We start from the raw sequence: 22,041 nt of genomic DNA, 5'->3' as shown, positions 1-22,041 counted from the left end.
AGCATCTCAACATCCTTCCTAAACTGAGGGGCCCAGAACTGGACACAGTACTCAAGGTGCGGCCTCACCAGGGCCGAGTACAGGGCAAGAATGACCTCCCTGCTCCTGCTGGCCACACAATTCCTACTGCAGGCCAGGATGCCATTGGCCTTCTTGGCCACCAAGGCACATTGCTGGCTCATATTCAACCAGCTGTCAACCAGCACCCCCAGGTCCCTTTCTGCCTGAACACTGTCCAGCCACACTGTCGCCAGCTTGTAACATTGTAGGGGATTTTTGTGGCCAAAACGTAGAACTCGGCACTTAGACTTATTAAACTTCATGCTGCTGGACTCTGCCCATCCATCCAACTGATCCAAGTCTCTCTGCAGAGCCCTCCTTCCTTCCAGGAGATCAACACAAGCTCCCAGCTTAGTGTCAGCTGCAAATTTACTAATGAAGGACTCGATGCCCTCATCCATGTCGTCTATAAAAATATGAAATAGGACTGGTCCCAGCACAGAGCCCTGAGGGACAGCACTGGTGACTGGCCGCCAGCTGGATGCAGCACCGTTCACCATCACTCTCTGGCCCGGCATCCAGCCAGTTCCTAACCCAGCCAAGAGTGCTCCTGTCCAAGCCGTGGGCTGCCAGCTTCTCCAGGAGTGTGCTGTGGGAGACAGTATCAAAGGCCTTGCTGAAGTCTAAATAGACCACATGCACAGCCTTTCCTGCGTCCACCAGGCGGGTCAGCTGGTCACAGAAGGAGACCAGGCTGGTCACACATGGCCTACCCTTCGTAACCCCTGCTGACTGGCTCTGATACCCTGGCCATGCTGTAAGTGCTGTGTGATAGCACTCAGTGTGAACTGTTCCATCTTACCTGGTACTGAGGTCAGGCTAACTGGCCTGTAATTGCCAGGATCCTCCTTACCACCTTTTTTGTAAACAGGTGTCACATTGGCCAGTTTCCAATCATCTGGAACCTCACCAGTGAGCCACGACTCCTGGTAAATGATGGAGAGCGGCTTGGCAACCTCATCTGCCAGCTCCCTCATCACCCTAGGGTGAATCCCATCTGGTCCCATTGATTTTTAAATATCCAAGTGTCCCAGCAGTTCTCTGACTGCCTCCTCTTGGATAATAAGAGGACCATTCTGATCCCTGGCACCACCTACCAACCCTTGAGGACAGTTGTCATGAGGATAAGCTGTCTTACCACTAAAGACTGAGGTGAAGAAAACATTAAGCACTTCCGCCTTTTCCTCATCTTTAGTAACTAGTTTGCCTGCTCCATCCAATAAGGAACCGAGGTTGGTTATACCCTTCCTTTTACCATTAATATATTTGTAAAAACTTTTTTTATTATTTTTAACAGAAGTTGCCAAGTTGAGTTCAAACTGAGCTTTGGCCTCCCTAATTTTTTTTCTACATGCCCTGGCAGCACCCTTAAATAATTCCTCAGAAATCACTCCCTCCTTAAAAAGATGATACATCTTTTTCTTATTTCTAAGTTCCTTCAAAACCTCATTACTCATCCAGACTGGACGTTTGCCTCGTCTACTCATCTTTTGGCACACAGGGACAGTCTGTTCTTGTGCCCTCAAGATCTCTGCTTTGAAGCACACCCATCTCTCCTGGACTCCTTTGTTTTTAAAGGCTGTTTCCCAAGGAATTCTCTGGACAAGTCTTTTAAATAGGCCAAAATCTGCCCTCCGGAAGTCCAGTGTAGAGATCTTATTGATATTCCTCCTTATTTCACCAATTATTGAGAATTCTATAGTTTCATGATCACTATGCCCCAAGCGGCCTACAACCTCCACATCACCTACCAGTCCATCTCTATTTGTAAACAATAGGTCTAACATAGCCCCTCCCCTGGTGGGTTTGCCCACCAGTTGTGACAAAAAGTTATCCTCCACACATTCTAAAAACCTTCTAGATTGCTGGTTTTTTGCTGTATTGAGTTCCCAGCAGATGTCTGGTAGGTTGAAGTCACCTACAAGAACAAGGGCTGATGATCCTGAGACTTTGTTCAGTTGTTTATAGAATAAGTTGTCCACCTCTTCATCCTGGTTGGGTGGACGATAGCAGACTCCCAGTAGGATGTCAGCCTTGTTGGCCTTCCTCTTAATTTTTACCCATAGGGACTCAACTTCATCATCATTAGTCTCAATACCTGTGATATCCAAAACCTCCCTAATATAAAGGGCCACCCCTCCACCTCTTCTCCCTTTTCTGTCTTTTCTGAAGAGCTTGTAGCCATCCAGTGCAGTGCTCCAACTATGTGAGTCATCCCACCACGTTTCTGTGATGGCAACTACATCATAGTCCTGCTGATGCACCATGGCCTCCAGCTCTTCTTGTTTGTTACCCATGCTGCGTGCATTGGTATACATGCATCTCAGCTGGGCTGCTGATTTCTCCCCTAACACAGTCTTACCACCCCTGGGCCTGCTTCCAAACAGCCCAGCTGCATCCCCTTCCGCCTTCAAACCTAGTTTAAAGCCCTCTCAATAAGGTCTGCCAGTTCATGAGCTAAAAACCTCCTACCCTTAACAGAGAGATGTACCCCATCTGATTCCAATAGAGCAGGTGCCAGAAAGGTTGCTTCATGATCAAAGAATCCAGAATTTTGCCGATAACACCAACCCTTGAGCCATTTGTTAATGATATGAGTTTTCCTATTCCTTTCATTATTTTTCTCTGCCACCAAAGGGACTGAGCAGAACACTACCTGTGCACCTGTCCTATCAACCACTTGACCCAGTGCCCTAAACTCCCTTTTAATCACCTTGACACTCCTCTTTTCAATCTCATCACTGCCAGCTTGGAGTATCAGCAGTGGGTAATAATCAGAGGACTGAATCAGCCTAGGAAGTTTCTCAGTGATGTTTCGTACCTGGGCCCCAGGGAGGCAGCAGACCTCCCTGTGGGATGGGTCAGGTCGACATACGGGGCCCTCTGTCCCCCTCAGAAGGGAATCACCCATCATGATTACCCTTCTTTTTTTCTTGACATTAGAGGTGGTAATCCTCTTTTTAGGCAAGTCATAATTGGGAGGCTCACTGGGTAGATGATTTTCCTCTAAATCATCTCTCTGGCTGTCTAGATCCAGTGCCTCATACCTATTCTGAAGTGGCACCTGGCTAGGGGATGGGGGGCAGGAGGGGTTTTTTGTTATTACCACCCCGAGCAGGGACCCATTTCCACTCCCCTTCATCTACCAGGTGCCCCTCTATTGCCTGAGAGTGAAAGACATATGAGCCCTCTGACTCCTGGTGGGCCTCCCTTAAAGATGTAAGGGCTGAACTCCACCAGTCTATTTCCTTTTCACTATCCCTGATAGTGAAATATCCTCCTTAACCTTTCAACTTCTTCCCTAAGCTCAGCCACTAGCGAAAGGAGGTCATTCACTTGTTCACACCTCAGGCAGGCCTTCTCCATAACATCCCCTGAAGCCACTGATAAGCTCAAACACTCCGGGCAGGAATGGGTCTGTACGGACACATCCTTTTTGGAGGGCTCTACTTGGTCATATACACTTGTACCAACCACGGATTTTGACCGGGTTAAAACCATTGCTTAGGAGAAAGCCCAAGATCAATCAACCAATAAAACAATACTTCACCAAACTAGCTGGAACCTGCAGCCCTGCCTGCTTGCCCTGCCTGCGCGAACTGCTGTGACCCTGTTTGCCTGCTCCTGTTCACCGCACTCCGGGTCGCCGCGCTCCCCAGAGGTCTCTTACAATGGGTCACTCCGGAACAAGGAAGCTCCACCTCCTGCTCCTGAGTGGCTCACAAAGCAATTAAGGTCATTAAAGTCCTTGTGCTGTGTCTGTGCTGCTGAGCTGGGCTGGGCTCCTGGCACTGAGGCAGCTCCTGGTAAGCAAGAAGAGCTTCAAAAGCACATTTCTCTTGATGAGCAGCTCTTGTGGCAGCCCAGCAGGGCTGGGGCACTGCCTGCAGCCAGCCCGGGCACAGCCCAGAGGCACAGAGAGCTTCAATCAGTCAGGGCTGGGAAGGTGCTGAGAAGTGCCTGGGGCAGAATCACTGCCAGCCCTTGGCACAGGAACCTCTGGCTGCAGGACAATGCAGCTGCAGCTCCTGGAGCCATCTCCTAAAGCTGGAACATCCCAATGCCTACAGACCCTGTGAGTACATTCTCTGATTGTCTCTTGTGCAGAGCAGCCAGGGGTGGCCAGGGCTGTCCTGCAGAGCAGGCTCCTGCAGCCCAGGGCGCTGTGCTGGGGCAGGGACTCTGCTGCCTGCCAGGGACAGCTCTCAGCCGGCCCTGGCAGCTGCTCCCAGCACTGGGGGACAAGATCTGGGGGGAAGGAGACAGCTGGTAAGGCTTGGAAGTGTTCTCCTTGTGTGGTGAGGATGCTGCATTGGTCAGGATTGCTCCCAGCATAACATTTAACTGCCGAACATCTACAAGTGGATTATACAGCTAACACAGCTAGTCAGGGGCTGGATAAAAGGGAAAATCCTGCTTTTTAAATCTACTGCTGTTGGTTGCCTGGATCGGAAATTCCATATAGATGTTAATCTCAGTTCAGGTGAAGAAAAATAAAAACAATTTTCTCAAATCTGAACAAACCAGGCAGTGACAGCAATCACCACAGTTCACTTTAAAGGCAGCATCAGTGTCGATTTTCCAGCCTGCTCAGGGTTGCTCTGATGTTGCCATCAGACCCTGCAGAGCCAGAGCTGTCCCTGGGCAGTGCCAGAGCTGGGAGGGGTCTGCAGGGCAGAGCTGAGCCCCCAGGGCTGGGCTGGGCTCTGGCAGCACTGGCAGGGCCCAGCCCTGGACACAGGGAAGCAGCTGCTGGCAGGGACAGCTCCAGGCAGCAGAGCCCTGGGCAGGCAGTGGGGGGAAAGTGTCCCCAACCCGTGCTGGGATATTTAAAATCCTCTCCTAATGCAACTATTCTATGATTAATTTTTATAGAGATCCGCATGCCAAGGCACCACAAATGTCCAACAGCAGCTCCATCAGCCACTTCCTCCTGCTAGCATTGGCAGACACGCGGCAGCTGCAGCTCCTGCACTTCTGCCTCTTGCTGGGCATCTCCCTGGCTGCCCTCCTGGGCAACGGCCTCATCATCAGCGCCGTAGCCTGCGGCCACCACCTGCACACGCCCATGTTCTTCTTCCTGCTCAACCTGGCCCTCAGCGACCTGGGCTCCATCTGCACCACTGTCCCCAAAGCCATGCACAATTCCCTCTGGGACACCACCACCATCTCCTACACAGGATGTGCTGCACAGCTCTTTTCATTTCTGTTCTTCATCTCAGCAGAGTATTTCCTCCTGACCATCATGTGCTACGAACGCTACGTGTCCATCTGCAAACCCCTGCACTATGGGACCCTCCTGGGCAGCAGAGCTTGTGCCCACATGGCAGCAGCTGCCTGGGCCAGTGCCTTTCTCACTGCTCTGCTGCACACGGCCAATACATTTTCCCTGCCCCTGTGCCATGGCAATGTTCTGGGCCAGTTCTTCTGTGAAATCCCCCAGATCCTCAAACTCTCCTGTTCACACTCAAACCTCAAGGAACTTGGGCTCATTGCTATTAGTTCCTGTTTAGCACTTGGCTGTTTTGTGTTCATTGTTTTTTCCTATGTGCAGATCTTCAGGGCTGTGCTGAGGATCCCCTCTGAGCAGTGATGGCACAAAGCCTTTTCCACCTGCCTCCCTCACCTGGCTGTGGTCTCTCTGTTCTTCAGCACTGTCAGGTTTGCTCACCTGAAGTCCCCCTCCATGTCCTCCCCATGCCTGGATCTGGCCCTGTCAGTTCTGTACTCGGTGGTGCCTCCAGCCCTGAACCCCCTCATCTACAGCCTGAGGAACCAGGAGCTCAAGGCTGCAGTGTGGAGACTGATGACTGGATGCTTTCACAAACATTAAACTGCTGGCCAGTGTCTGCAAATCACTTGTAATAAAAGTCATCTTTGATACTTCTTATTGGTATAGTTGTTGGGATTTTTTCCTTTGTTTTATATTTTTCACATTGACTACAAATAAATGTCATTGTCTGTGCCATTTCACATTTTGTTTCTCTCCATCTCCCTGTGGCATTGACATAGACTGCGTCAATGACGAGCTGCGTTCCTGGAGGCTTTGAAGGAAATACACGATCTCCCAGCAGAGTTTTCTGCAGAGATGCCCTTTTGTTGCCTTCTCTGGAGCTGCAGCAGTAATGTCTGTGTGCAGAGCTGGGGCAGATCAGTGCTGGCACAGCAGCTGTGCCCAGCAGTAGCAGCAGCAGCACTTGGTGTTGCCAGTGCTGCTGCCGTGGCCCTGCCCCACTGCCCTGGTGGCCCTGGTGTTGCTGCAGGGCCTGAGTGCTCTCGGGGCCGGGCACAGTCCTGGGGGTGGCAGTGCCGGGGCTGCAGCAGGGACAGGCCATGGGCACTGCTGGGGCAGCGCTGACGCCTCAGGCCAGGCCCTGGGGGCTGCAGGCTCCTTGCCCAGGCTCTCTCAAGAACACGGCCAGCCCAATGCTCAGCACAGAAAAGCCCCAGGGTGAGCAGCCCCAGGCTGGCCGTGGGCAGGCTGGGGGCAAACAGCATGGCTGGGGCTCTGCAAGGGCCCTGGGGGAGACGGGAAGGAGCAGCAGAGCAGGGGCTGATCCATCCCCAGGGCGCTGCACAGCCCAGGGCAGCGTCCCAGGGCATCCTCATGGAGCTGCCAACAACATCCCCCCCTCTGCAGCCCTGGCCTCTCCCCCAGCTCACAGAGGTGCCGCATCCTTGCAGGCACAGCCACGGCAGCACTGGCTCAGGAGCCCCTGTTTGCATTGCACAGAGCAGGCAGGAGCACCCCCATGCTGCTGCTGTGGGGACATGAACCTGAGGGAGCACAAATGCCATCAGCCCCTGGGCCAGCAAGGGCTGGGGAACACCAGGGAAACCACTCAGCTTTGTCCTGGCCTCTGCAGTCAGCCAGAAACTTTGTTCCCATCAGCTGGGAGTTTCCTGTGCCACTGCACACTGCTCTGTTGCTCAGAGCAGGGCAGCCTGGCAGCCACCCCCAAACGGCCCTCAGGATTTCCTTTGCTTCACTTTTTCTTCTTTACTCCTAGCAGTACAAATTTCTTCCTATTACCCATCCCTGTCCCCTCCTCTGCAAACAGCCCATCCCTGTTTGCCCTTTCCTCTCTGGCTCCACTCCCCATTTCAGTTCCTGACTTGGCACCATGGGTAGAATCACTGCCCTGCTCCTGCTGGCCACACCATTCCTGATCCAGGCCAGGAGCCACTGGCCTTCTTGGCCACCTGGGCACACTGCTGCCTCATGTCCAGCCTGCTGTCCATCAGTCCCTGCAGGTCCCTTTCTGCCTGGCTGCTGTCCAGCCACTCTGTCCCCAGCCTGTAGTGCTGCAGGGGTTGTTGTGGCCAAAGTGCAGGACCCGGCACTGGGACTTGTTAAACCTCACCTTGTTGGATTTGGGCCCTGGATCCAGCCTGTCCAGGGCCCTGTGCAGAGCCCTCCTCCCCTCCAGCAGATCCACAGTCACACCCAGATGGTGTCATCTGCAAATTTGCTGATGCTGGACTCAATTCCCTCACCCAGATCATCAGTGCAGATATTGAAATCCACCCTGGCTGGCTCTGATCCCTCATGACCGGCCCCGGCCATCCTGTGGGTGCCCTGTGATGGCTCTCAGGGTGATCTGTTCCATAACCTTGCCAGGCACCCACGTCAGGCTGACAGGCCTGGAGTTCCCCAGATCCTCCTTCCAGCCCTTCTTGGGGATGGGCTCACACTGGCACCTCCACTCCTCTGGGACCTCCCTGCTGAGCCAGGACTGATGGTAAATGATGGAGAGCAGCTTGGGGAGCTCATCCACCAGCTCCCTCATCCCCCTGGGATGGATCCCATCTATTCCCAGAGACACCTGTGAGCACCTGAGTGGCTCAGCAGGTCCCCAGCTGCTTCCTCCTGGATTCCAGGGGCTGCTCCCTGTGCCCATCTACCAGCTCAGGAGAACACTTGTCCTGAGGATGGCCTGTCTTACTGTTGAAAACTGAGGCAAAGAAGGGGTGAAGTACCTCTGCCCATTCTTCATCTTTGGTAACCATATCCCTCACAATAAGAAATGCAGGTTATCCTTACCCCTCCTTTTGCCATTAATGAGCTTATAAATACATAATAATTATCCTTCACAGAAGTATCCAAGTTAAGTCCTAATTGATCTTTCACCTCTCTAATTTTTTCTATCTGCACAACCTAACAACATCCTTAAACATTTCTTGATTTACCTGCCTCTATGTCCAAAGGTGCTGCACCCTCTTTTTAACCCCTAAATTCCTGAAAAAGCTCCATGCCCAGCCAGGCCAGTCATTTCCCCCTCTGGGTCATCTTTCTGCACAAAGGGACAGCCTACTCTTGCTCCATCAAGGTTTCTTTGCTGAAGTGTGTCCATCCTTCCTGGAACCCTGTGTTTTTAAGGGCTGTTTCCCTTAAAAGAATCAGTTCCTGATTTGGTACTCCCCAAATCTGCATCCTTAAAAGGCCAAAGTCTGCCCTTAAAAGTCCAGTGTAGAAGATTTATTGATGCCCCTCCTTCTTTCATGGAATATTTTAAAACTTAATAATTTCATGGTCTTCATGGTCACTGTACCCCAAACAGCCTCTGACCAGCACTTCTCTCACCAGCCCTTCTCTGTTTGTGAGCAGTAGGAGACAGAGCTTTCCTTGGGAGTGGGGATTGCAGCACAGCTCCCCAAAGTGCAGCTTGGAAGGTTCAGCCTGGAGCCTAGGAGAAAGCAAAGTCCCTGCCAGGGTAGAATTGTGGTGCTCGAGGTGTAGCAGCGTGAGGCCGGGCCATGGCCGGCTCTGTGTGCCAGGAGCCGGCAGCGCTGGGTGCAGGGAGCCCAGGGAGGGCACAGAAACGCTGGGTGAGAAATGCTGGGGCACAGCGAGATGGGCGAGTGCAGCCGGCCAGGACACAGGAGCAGCACGCACAGGGGGCACAGCCTGCAGGACAGATGGCCGAGGGCTGGGCAGGGCTGGCAGGGCCACAGGCACCCAGGCCTTTGTGCCCTGGGCTCAGGCAGCGCCTCTGGAGGCCCCACAGCAGGAACTTTCCTGGCAGGGGCTGCACTTTGGCTCTCCCTCGGCCTCCCTGGCCAGGCTGGCAGGGGCTGCAGGTTGATGGCATTTGCCCTTGCTGCCCCTCACATCCCCCTGCCCCACAGAGAGCCCCGAGCCACCCGTGAGGGACAGGCCCTGCTGGCCCAGGCTGGGCTCAGGGCTTGGCCTTTCTGCTTCCCCCAGCCAGCCCAGGCCTTGCTCAGCATTGCAGTTCCCTGCCCAGAGCCTTGGGCTCCCCGCACTCCTGGCCTCAAGGATCTGCTCTCAGCAGTCCCGGGGAGCCTTTGGCTCTCCCTGCCCTCACTGGGGCCCAGCCATGCTCCAAGGCACTTGGAGTTTTGCTGCTGACTCCTTGAGCAGCTTCTTCATCCTTCTCTCAGTGCCTGAGGCTCCTGGACCCAGCCCCAAATCCACTGTGGGGCTGATTAAAACACAGAAAGCCCTCAGGAGCTCTTTGTCTCCCTTCAATTGTCTTCAAGTCTCCAGGGCTTGTGCAGTGATTGGAGTCAGTTTGGAGTTCTGTTAAGGAGGAAGATGTCAAAGTGCACCTCATGATTTTTGGTTTTTTAATCACATGTGTGGGTTTGGTTTGTTTTTTTTTCATTGCAGAGAAGAGGTGATAGAAGCATTCCTCAAGTGATCTTGATGCTGAATGTCTCCTTAGGAGGTCTGGGCACGGAGAAGAACAAGCCCCTTTTGGGCTGACCCTGTTTGTACAGCCTGCTGCTCACCCCAGCCTCACCATGTCTGACATGGCCCACCTGGGACTGACACCCCAAAATATCAAAAAATGTTAATGTAATTTATTCTTTTATTTTATTCTGTAACACATTATTTTGTGTGATTATTTAATTATATTTATTTTCATTTATAATATTAACAATGGTTTTTCTTACCTAGTTTTTATATTTGCATAAAAAATCTATACATTTTTAGTAGCCAAGAACATTAATGTTCTTTGGTTCTATGTAGCACAATCCCCTTCCTTAATTAATTAAGGTCTATTGGCTATTTATTTCTTCCTCTTTATGGTAATTAGTAATATGTCCAGTCATTTTGTCATCATTTTTATCATCTTTTCCTCAGACAGGGGCATGGGAGAGCCCTTTGGTGTCCAGGAAGACATTTCTGGGGCACATTTGAGGCAGTTGTGGGTCTGGGGAGGGAATTTAGAAAGAACTTGAGGGTATGGACTACACTTGGGGGAGCCGGGTGGGCACTTAGAGGGGCACTCAGGGATTCTGAGGGACAGTTCGGGATCCAGGGGAGCACTTGGGGGTCCAGGGGGACCCTTGGAGGTCAGGGAGGGGAATTTGGGGCCCTTCGGGGTCCGGCCAGGCCCTTGGGGGGCTCGAACGGGGCTCTCTGGGACGCGGGGGGTGATGGGAGCTGTAGGCGCGGGTATAATACGGTTAAACGGGGCCGCAGAGCATCACGGGAGTTGTAGGCGCAGCTGCAATGGCTTTTGGTGATGGCGGGGCATGACGGGAGATGAAGTCCCGGCTCGAAGAGCGCTGTACGTGCCCCGCGGAGCATGATGGGAGCTGTAGTCCCGGAAGTGGCTGGACCGCGGTGTTTGGGGGTTCAGGGAGGCACTTGGGGAACACTTCAGGGTCCGAGCCACGAATTGAGGTCCTCGGGGGGAACATAAATGGTTCGGTAATACCTGGGGGGCGCTTGGGGAGCTCCAACCGGGCTCTTCAGGGCGCGGAGCACGGCACGAGTTTTAGGTGCGGGACTGTGCTCTGAGGGGCTCCGGGGCCGCAGGGGATGAGAGGAGATGAATTCCCACAAGCGGCTGTACCGGGCATCCGTGGGGTTGGGAGCACTCAGGGGATCCGGGGACGCTTTTGCGGGGTCCCGAATGGGCGCTGAGGGGCACTGAGGGATCCTGGAGGGTCTGGGGGACACTTAAGGGACAGATGGGGGGCGGATGCCGGGGTGGGGTCTGTGGAGCGCGGGGCATGACGGGCGTTGTAGTCCCGGCTCCAATGGGGCGCTATCGAGCCGCAGGGCATGATGGGAGTTGTAGGCAAAAATAAAAGATGGCGCTGACACCAGGCACTGCTTCCAAGACCCTGATCCCTGCGCTGATTGGCTGCTAGCTGTGATTGGCGGGACCATCGGCAAATGGGAGACAGTGGAGGCGGGAACAGCCCATTCAACTCCTCCAGTCCCTCCCAGCACAGCCCAGTTCATCCCCAGTACAGATCAGTACGACCCCAGTGCCTCTCCAGTCCCTTCCAATTCACCTGAGTTCATTCCTAGTCCCTTCCAGTTCCTCCTATTGTCATCCACAGTATGCCCCAGTGTCTTCCACTCTTCTATGCTGTGTCCCCAGTGATCCCAGTTTGTCCCAGTATCCCCCAGTGTCACTCCCAGGATGTCCTAGTGTCTCCCACAGCGTTCCAGTGTTCCCCAGTATGTCCCAGGCCTCCCCAGTGTTTCCAAGCACAGTTTAATGTCTCATGGTTGCCGTGGCAGCCAAACCCAGAAGTGGGGTCAGGGCAGTGTCCATGGCCACAGCCCCTTGCAGTGGCCCAGTGCAGCTTGGGCTGATGATCCACCCTCACAGCTGGCCCAGGGCAGCCTGCAGTGGTTTTGGTGGCACCTTGGGCTGGCACACACCTGAGGAGTGTGTCTGTATTCAGTGGGGAAAGTCAGGAGTTTAGATTGCTTCAAAAAATACAAAAAGCGAAAACCCCTCTTAGGCTGAGTGCAGCCAGTCTGCAAGCCCAGCAGGTCCCACGTGAGTGAGGACAGACAGGATGGGGCTGGGCAATGTGGAGAAAGGTTGTCCACACTGGGTCAGAGCTCAAGGCACAGCTTCTCTGAACAGGCCAGAGCTCCTGAGGAGAGACCCTGGGTCAATATCAATCACAGAATGCTGCAATCACCTCTGATCTAAAGAGAAATGTAATAAAATAAACCCTTTAAAATAGGTATGTGTGTGTCTTACAAGCTCTTTGAAATATTTCTCCATAATTGGACTTGGACAACTTTAATGACACTCTCAGGGCTTTGGTGTTGTTTACATCAGACTCGGTCCCTGAGAAAGTCTTCAAAGAACTTTTTAAGAACTCAAGGTTAAATTGAAACTCTGAACTTTCTTAAAGTTTTAATGGGTCCCACTGAGGGACACGACTGATAAAGTGTCCCCAGGTTCCAGGCAGAGCAAAGAACTGCAGGCAGTGATGACAGCTGGGGACAAACAAGGCAAAGGTGTCTCTGGTGCTGAGCACACCTGGATGTGTTTCAGGAATGCAAAGGGCCAAGGCCTGAGCCCCAGCCCCTGGCCAGGCAGATCCTGTCCCTCCCTCATTGCTCAGGGCTCTTCCCGGGATGGGCTCTGGCATGTGGGGATGTGCAGTGCCAAGGGCAGGACCATGGGGCGGCCCCTGCCAGGCTGCTGAGCAGGGACAAGGAGGCAATGAGGCCCCAGGCCTGCCAGGGTCACTTGTCCCCTCCTTGTGGCCTCAGGCCCAGGGCCAGCAGCCATGGCCAAAGTGCTGCCCAAGTTGGCTGTGTCAGGGCCTTGCAGCTGCTGCCCATCCCTGTGCCCTGTGCAGCCCAGGCTGTCCTACGGTGTCCCTGCCCTGCGCCTCTGTCCCTGCAGGCTGTCGTCATCCCCCGGCTGCCCCACCTGGCTGGCCCCTTCCTTTGCTGACAGCTCTGCCTCCTGCCTGCCTCTGCCTGCCCACACAAAGCCTTGGGCTGACCCAGACCCATTCTGGGGGACGTGTTGCACCACAGCCCTGCCCTTGGAGAGAAATTCCTTTCTCCTTGCGTCCAGTCTGGACCTCCCCAGGTGACTCTCTGTGGCATGATTTTTGCTCAGGCTTTTTCATCCAATGAAGAAGAGCTCTACCATTTCTGAAACCACCCTTCAAGCCCTCTCAGGTTACTCCTGTTCTGTCATCAGTCTTCACACCACTGAGCCCTGGGCCATCAGTCTCTCTGGGTCATGTGCTTGAGGCCTCCCAATCCCATCTTGGAAGATTTTTGTGTCCTTTCAAGGTCTTTTCAGATTAAAACATTGTGGTCATAATCCAAGAAAAATTGAAATATTTTTATAGGCCTGTAGTGGCAGAGAAAGGGACATAGCTTTTAGAATGCTCAAGGGTATTTTTAGATTTGATATAAGAAATAAATATTTTGTGATAAGGTTGAGAATTTGTAAACAGGTCATCCATAGACATGAATACCCCATTCCAAAACATGTTCAAGGTCAGGATCTTTGACCATCTGTTCCAGTGGTAGTTGTGCCTTCCCACAGAAACGGGGCTGCAGTAGATGATATTTTAATGCCATTCCAAATTGAAAAACAGAAGATAAAAAACAAATTTATGAAAGTTCTGACACCTCCTCATGAAAGACTCACCAAGGGGGTCAATGGCAGAGCTTTCCAGCATGACCTTGCCAGTTGAGCATGGGGGGTTCTGCACTGAGTCTGAGATTCATGACGGAAATCCACAAGGGGCATTTGGGGAATGTGCAACATTTCCCATGTGATGCCTAAGAAAGGCCCACAGGAAGGGAAAGGGTGGCACCATGGTGCTTTGTGAAAGAACAAACATGAATCAGCAGGGAAAAGGGGATGAAAGAGCTGGTCATGAGCAAACGTGGGTCCCTGGCTACACCCTACAGCTGATCCCCACAGCCTGTGGCATTTTCCTAAACCCCCATTGCCAGGAACTGTCTGGAACAAGGGAGCTCTCTCTGCTCTGGGTACCAAGAGATGTCCAAGTGCCAGATACTGGAGTGGGGACCACAAATCATCAGGTCCTGTGTCCTTTGGGGGCCCAGGAACTGGTGAAACTGGTGTGTGTGTGCACACAGCACTGGTGTGGGGGGCTGGTGTAGCCACCAGGGAACATCAAACCAGAGCAACCAGTGAGCAGCAGAGGCCTGAGAGATGCTGTGTGAGATCCACTCCTGCAGGGATCCACATGGTCTGGGTGTCTCTGCAGCTCTGCCTCTTCTCCTGCCATGGCAGAACACACAAACAGCCCATCCCTGTGTGCCTTCTCCACTGACTGTGCTTTGGCCTGGCCTGGAAACTACCCGAGGTCTCTCCCAGGAGGAGTCCCTGTGCATTTCCCTCCCCCATGCCTCTGCCCTTCCTGATCCAGCAGTGGCGGGGCAGGGAGAGGGCTGGCTCTGACAGGGCTGTTGTGGTTTAGGAATGGTGCTCTCCAATTTCCTACTCCCACTACAAAGACCACGTGTCTCCCCAGATTGATATTCCCACCATTGTCCCCACACCACAGGGGCTTTGCCTGCCTGGCCCTGCTTGATCTCAGACACGTTTCACAGTCAGGGATAACCTGGAGATGGTGTCCATGGTTAAACCTACCCCTTGCTCATGAGCCCATCTGGAGGTTGCATCTCTGCCCTGATGACCTGAGGTGTCCAGAAATAACTCACCCTTGTGTGGCCAGTCCAGACCCAGCTGAGACACTTTAATCCTGGCAGCCCCATCCTCCTCTCTGTTGTTTCGATGCTCTTCAGTGCCTGACTCTTGGGCAATGAGCATCCATAGGAGGGACTTTAACAGCCAACTTCTCCCCTGGGCAAGGATGTCTTGCCCCGGTCCAGCAGCCCAGATGGGTTTCCCTCTGCACTGCCAATTGTCCCTTTTCCATCATTCCAGCCACCCCACAGAGCATTTCCCACCATCCCTGAGTCAGTGCAGAGGTGCAGCGCTGGCCATTTCTCTCCCTCAGAGCTGCGGGTATGGTCCCAGTGCTGCAGTGACTGCAGGAAAGAGGACCCCACAATAGGTCATTTGTTGGTCAAATACAGACAGAAAGAGTGAGAAACTGTCTGTGACTTGGGTTTTGGCCTCGCAGCCCCTGCCGTGGTTTGCAGGGAGCTGCAGTGTGGCACAGCCCTGGCTGTGCCCTGCAGTGCTGGCCTGGGAGAAGGTGTCGGTGCCAGCTGGCGCAGGGAGCTGCAGCGTGTGGGGAATGAATCCCTCCTGGCCTCCTGCCCCCGGGTGACACTGCAGGGCCTCATGGAGCCAAGGGGCCATTGCAGCACTTCAGGGCCCCATGGAATTAAGGGGACTGTTTGGACATTGCAGGGCCTTGTGGGACTGAGGCCATTGTGACACTTCAGAACCAAAGGGCCACTGTGAAACTACGGGGCCTTGTGGAACTGATACTGAAATTGTCCAAATAGAAACTTTCTAACACAGTTTGGGTATTAGAAAGCAGCCATTCTTTATGCAGTGCTGGTCACTTGGGGGATCATTCATCCATGTGAGTGCCCCAAACATCAAGTAAGCAGAGGTTTTATCACACACAGTGATTACATATTCACAAGCTGTTCCTCTGTGGTGGCCTGCAGGTCTCACAGTATAAATAATTCCAACTTTATAACTGAAATATGTGATTGATTTTGTAATTACCTTACTTATGTAATGAGGATTAACGTCGTGGGCTTTCTTATCTATATAAGGAAGTGAGCTGGCTGTTGCTGCATGAACACGGAGTGTCAAGTCACCTGTCTCCGAAACTGAAACGATTGGTGACTCCAATGTGATCACGACAGCTTCCACCAATAGCACAGGGAACAGGCGGGGCAGCCAAGAGGAGCTGCCCACATCTTTGAACTGTGAAAAGTGGCGTCCAGTGCTGCGGGGCAACCAGGAGGAGTTGCCTTTGCAGGCTTTGCAGCCTTTGAGCTGCAAAGAATGGTGTAGAGAGCCGTGATCAGTCTGGATCCCCCCCCTTTTCCCCCCTCTTATTCTTTTTCTTTTTGTAAGTGGAAGACACCACCAGCATGGGAGCAGGGGCTTTGACAACAGAGGACCCCCTCCTGCAGGTATGGACTCCTATTTTAAAGAAAATATTTGAAAAATATGATGAACGGACTTTATTAGTCCTAATAACATGACGTGAGAGCCACGGACTGGACGTGTTGGAAGGGGCTGCCCTAGATTTAAAAACTTGGGAGTGGGCTGGCTGATATATCCTCGCAACTGCCTTTACAGGAGACGACTCTGCCATTAATGCTGTTAAACATTGGAGACTTGTAATGGACATGATAAAATAGCTGCAGAGCAAGCGGGTGGTTAGGAGAGCAGAGGCATGGCAGCTGGTGAACGGCGAAAGCAGGGCAGGAGGGAGAGGGGGAGGTGGCAAGGAGAGCAGATGCTGTGCTGGGTGAGTGAGGCACGAGGATGAATGCAGAAAACACAGGGTGCTGGGAGGCCACTGGGCAGCTGTGGACCCTCCCCAGGCGAGGGTGACCTGCCTGAGGAGCACCCTTATGCCCCCTGGGACCAGGCTGCTGCCCCAGCAGGGGTATTTGCCCAGTGGGATGTCGCCCAGTTGCCCGGTGCCGTGCCATGCCCCAGGCGGGAGCGTGTTGTCAGCAGAGTGCGCCGTCCCTGGGGCCGGCAGCAGAGATGCCCCAAGCAGCCATGCTGTGTTGAATGGGCACCCTGCAGCCCCTCTGTGCCCTGCCATGGCTGCTGAGACCCCTGCAATGCCTGGCTGTTTTGCTGCTCTGTGCTCTGCTGCCCCTTGTTCTGCCGGCTGGCAGAAACCTGCACAACCACCCAAGACCAGTGCGTGTTGTCAACCAAGCATGGTGCTGCCAATCCAGAGGGTAGAGAGACGCTGTGCTGCAGACTCACACTGAACAGGCACTCTGCTGCTCCCCCATGCCCTGCTGCACCAGCTTGGGAGTGGCAGGGAGGCGCTTTGCCACTGCGGCCACTGCAAGGCACCCAGCCATCCCTGCTGTGAGATGCCTTGCCCCTGTGGTAGGATGCCTGGCTGTGGATCAGGGCTTGCTGCCACTCCGCCAAGCCCTGCCACACTGGCTGATATCACAGAAGCAGTGCCCAGCCCCTGTGAGATTCCAGCTCCTCTGTTATATGCTGCAATGGTTGAAACCCCTGTAGCTGTCTCTGCCTGTGGCAGAGCCACCTCTGCATGCTTTGCTGGGCCTGAAAACACCCCTACGGCCATGCCTAGCCATGGTGAGACCATGCCTGGCCATGGTGGGATGGTACCCTTGTCTTTGTAAAAAAATCCTGAGGGTCAAACAGCTACCATTAGATCTTACATCACGGCACCACCACTGAACCTGTGGGGAAGGAATATTTTATCTGCTTGGGGAGTCAGGGTGGGGATGAATTTTTAATGGCAACCACTGTCCTAAAGACTGTGAAACATCCCACGCCAGCCTTAAAATGGCTTAACACTCAGCCTGTCTGGGTGCCACAGTGGCCCCTTGAGAAACAGAAGCTACATGCCCTTAAGAATTTGGTGCAGGAACAACTGGCTCAAGGGCACATAGAATCATCCATAAGCCCTTGGAACACCCCTGTGTTTGTTATAAAAAAGAAGTCTGGGAAATGGAGGCTGCTCGACATTTTAAGAAAGATCAATGCAGTCATGGAGAGCACAGGAGCCTTACAGGCAGATATGCCATCTCCCACAATGTTTCCTGCCAATTGGGATATCCTAATTGTGTATCTAAAAGATTGCTTCTCTACCGCTCCACTGCATCCAAATGATATCCCAAAGTTTGCTTTCACTGTGCCATCCATTAATAACGCTGCACCAGTGGAGCGTTATCAATGCAAAGTTCTTCCTCAAGGTTTAAAAAACAGCCCCATAATTTGCCAATGGTATGTTGCTCATGTTCTTTCATCAGTAAGGGAACAATTCCCAGAGCCATACTGTTACCATTTTATGGATGATATTTTAATAGCGATTCCAACTAAAGAAGATCTTTCACTCATTTGGCCAAGCCTGATGCAAGCAGTAAAAGCATTTGGGCTGCAAGTGGCACCAGAAAAGATACAGCAGCAACCACCTTGGAAGTACCTTGGACTCCAAAGTGTGATTCATACAGCCCCAGACAATTCAATTTTCAACAAAAATTAGAAATGTAAATGATGCTCAAAACTTTTGGGTACCATAAACTGGCTCAGACCCTATATCAGATTGACCACTCTGCAATTAGCACCCTTGTTCAACCTTCTAAAGGGTGATCCTAATTTAACATCTCCCTGGACACTGACCCCAGAGGCAAAAGATCCTCTTCAAATAGCAGAGCAGCTCTCACAGACAGGTTCACCAAGTGTGCCTGGGAGTGTGTATCACTGTGTTTATTTTCAGTGTTAATTTCCATACTACCGCTGTCATTGGACAATGGGATACTCAGTGGTCTGACCTCTTTGCATGTTTTACAGTGGGTGTTCTTGCCCCATCAACCAAAAAAGACAGCCCCTACCATCTACAAATGAATTGTCTGCTTAATTATTAAATGACCTCAAAGATGTTTAGAACTGAATGCAAAAGATCCATCTAAAATAATTTTCCCTGTAAAGCAGGAAGAATTTGAATGGTGCTGTGCCAACAGAACATCTCTACAACGTGCTTTACAAAATTTCAAGGGACAAATTGGCTACCATTTACCACTGCTGCAAATGAGTAAGACCACTGAGCTATCCCTAAAACCCGTGAGCAGTCGAACACCCTTAAAAGGAATTGCTGTATTCACTGATGGGTCTGGGAAAATGGTAAAGTCCATTGTGACATGGAAGGAAGGCAAATATTGGAAGGACATGAGATTGGGTCACCTCAGTTAGTAGAGCTATGTGCTGTAGCTATGGCTTTTCAGTGTTTTCTCCACACTCCTTTGAATGTAGTTACTGACTCTGCACATGTTGCAGATAGAAGACAAAAATTGGACTGAGCTCTATTAAAGGAAGTTAACAACGCACAATTATTTGGCTTGCTAAAAACCTTGTGGCACGCCATTCTGGCCAGAACTTGCCCTTATTACATCCTTCATATTAGAAGTCATACACATCTCCCAGGTTTCATTACAGAGGGCAATGCACAAGCAGATCGCCTGGCTGGCCCTGCCTGGACAGCACCACAGCCAGATATGCTGGCTCAGGCAAAGGCATCACATGCCTTCTCTCACCAAGGCAATCAAGCCCTACGGGGACATTTTCTGCTTTCCAGCACAGAGGCTTGCAACGTAGTAAACACACGTGCTGATCGCCAGGGCCACACTGCTCCATTACAGATGGGGGTTAATCCCCGTGGATTAAAAGCATTACAAATCTGGCAAACTGACGTCACATATATTCAAGAATTTGGAAAATTAAAATATGTGCATGGAGATCAATTGATACTTTTTCTTCTGCCATATGGGCATCAGTACATTCAGGGCAGAAAGGTCGGGATGCAATTGCACATCGGCAATTAGCCTTTGCTGCTTTGGGTATCCCTCGTGATATTAAAACAGATAATGGACCTGCATAAGAATGAAAGTGATTGGCTGAATTCAGGCTCAAACAAGGGGACCCCAGCCAATTCCTTTGAGCCAGGCATGCAACCAGTGGGCTCGGCGGAGTTGAAACCTTTGTCGTCACTTCTGCATGAGTGGGAAATTTGAATCCCCTACAAAAGGGGCTGCCCTTCAATAAACATTGGCTGTTGCTGCATGGAGTGTCAAGTTGCCTGTCTGTCCCAAAACTGTGACAGGCACAGGCTTTTCCAGCCCTGCCTAGAAGAGGGTTGGGATGCACCTCCTCCACACCACACCCCTGTCATGGTGGCGCAGCTGGGATTTCCTGCAGTGGCTGTGGCACATCTTGGAACACCTGAGCTGCTCCCTGCAGCTGAAACGCTTTGACCACTTTGTCATAGGCAACAAGAGGGTTCCTGTGAAGTTTGTCCTTCAGCTTCTCCCAGGTATGTGAATGGTTGAACCATTTAATCTCTTCCAGCCTCTGGTGCGGGATCCAGCTGCCCACAAAGAGGCCATGCAAGCTCAGGGTCATTGGCAATTTTGGCTCTGGAAACACTCCCTACATGGCGTATTTAATTTTAATTTAATTTTACATAACAAAATATGTAGGTTAATTCCAGCTATCAATATTGTTGCTGTTCCTGTTTGTTCCTTATCTTGCCGCTGTTCGCAGTAAACTGTTCTTAGCTCAGCCCAGGATCTTTGCCTTTTCTGCTCTCCATGGGTGGTGGGAAAGGGAACGAGCGGTTTTAGCAAGAGCACAGAACTGGGGAATCCCATTCCTAAACCCAGTCTGTGGAAATCGAGCATCCCAGCTGGTCCCAGCCCTGGTGGCCATGGCAGCAGCCTTGGGAGCAGGTCCCTGGCTGGGGCTGTGGGAACCTCTTCCCTCTGGTGCCCAGGGACAGGACTGGAGGGAACGGCTGCAGCTGAGTCGGGGCAGGCTCAGGTTGGATCTCAGGAAAAGGTTTTTCCCCAGAGGCTGCTGGGGCAGTGCCCAGGCTCCCCAGGGAAGGGTCCCAGCTCCAGGGCTCTCTGAGCTCCAGCAGTGTTTGCACATCGCTGCCAGGCCCTGGCTGGCATTGTTGGGGTGTCCTGTGCAGGGCCAGCAGTTGGACTCCAGGATCCTGATGGGTCCCTCCCAGCTCAGCCAATTCTGTGGATCGGGGGGGAACAGGGGCCTGGTGATGGTTGCCATGGAAACTGACCATAGGAATGGGGCTGGTGATGGTTGCCCACTAAGGATCAGATTTGTCATAGGCCCTCAGAGGGGTTCCATGGGGACTTTCTAAGAGTCTCCAGGCTGTTCAAGAGCTGGAATGTCACAGGCAGAGACAGGGGCTCCATGGACACCTCCCAGGGGTTTCTGGGGTTGGTCAAGAGCCCTGTGCTCAGAGGCAGTCACAGCCATTCCATGGTGACATCCCAGGGCACCTTGGGCTGCAAAGGCACCGATCTGTCACAGGTACTCACAGGGGCTCCACGGTGACATCCCAGGAGTCCTCAGGCTGCCAAAGAGCCGGGATGTCCCAGACACTGACAGGGGTTCCTGTCATGGGCACAGTGAGAGCTTCAGGCAAAAGCTTTATTTCTTTATTGGAGAAATTTCTGTTGAGACATGAGGTGGAGAAATGACCCCCAACAGCCACCATGGATCCTCAAACCCCTGCAGGGCCCCTAGACTTCTAAAATTCCTTTTAATACAGGAGACTGGGAGTGGTTGGATCCCATCCCAGCCCCAGACTTTTTCAAAGGTGTAAAGATTAGACAGGTGGAATTGAACCTTAATGCAATTTGTCCCACAGGATTAATGATGGAATGACAGATAAATTTACCTAAATACAGCCCTGATGGATTGTGATCATGATTAGTCAGAAAGATCTTAACCACCGTTATTTCACCATAGTACTGGAATTATAACAATTATTTTTACATAGTGCTGTAGGAAGCAATTTTGCAGTCAACAGGGCCTGGCTGGAGTTGTTGGAGCCCATGGCAGGCAGAGCCTCCTGCTCCAGCAGGAACTGCCTTTCCTGTGCCAGGAGCAGGGCAGGTCCCGCTGCAGGAAAAGCCCCAGGCCAGCCCCAGCACAGGGAAGGGCTCGGGCACAAGGGCAGAGTGCCGTGCTGGGAGCTGTGCCAGGCAGAGCCTGAGGCACCAAAGGCACCTTGGCAGCAGCAGCTGCTTGCAGGGCATGGCCAGAAGCCTCCCTTGGCAGCCCGGCCTGGTGGCCAGCACTGCAGAGCTGCTGCCTCAGGGCTCATTTCTGCCCGGGCTCTGAAAAGCCACTTCTGCTCCAGGACCCTGCCTGGGAAGCCATTGGCCCCAGCACCTTGGGGACAAGATATGAATGACAAAATTCTTCATGCCAGCAGAGACAAGGCAGGGGCAGAGGAAAGGGCAGAGCCAGGCCCAGGGCACAGGGCTGCCATGGTGATGGCTGTGAGGTCACTGCCCTCAGCAGACATTCTGGCCAGAAGCGGTGTGAGGGCACCCAGCACATCAGAGAACCCACACAACAGGAATTCTGTCCTTGGGGAGGGGACAGGGTTTCACTGGGTCAGGTTGCACAAAGCTCCTGATCTTGGAGCATTCCCGAGATGGGGAATCCAATTCTGTGGAAGAACACAGTTGCAGTTTGGTGCACTCTCATCCTTGTAGAATATTTC

This window comes from Passer domesticus, chromosome 30, assembly GCF_036417665.1.
Source record: "Passer domesticus isolate bPasDom1 chromosome 30, bPasDom1.hap1, whole genome shotgun sequence".
NCBI classification, from domain to species: domain Eukaryota; kingdom Metazoa; phylum Chordata; class Aves; order Passeriformes; family Passeridae; genus Passer; species Passer domesticus.
The sequence above is the reverse complement of the archived record's forward strand: the minus strand, read 5'-3'. Positions refer to the sequence as shown.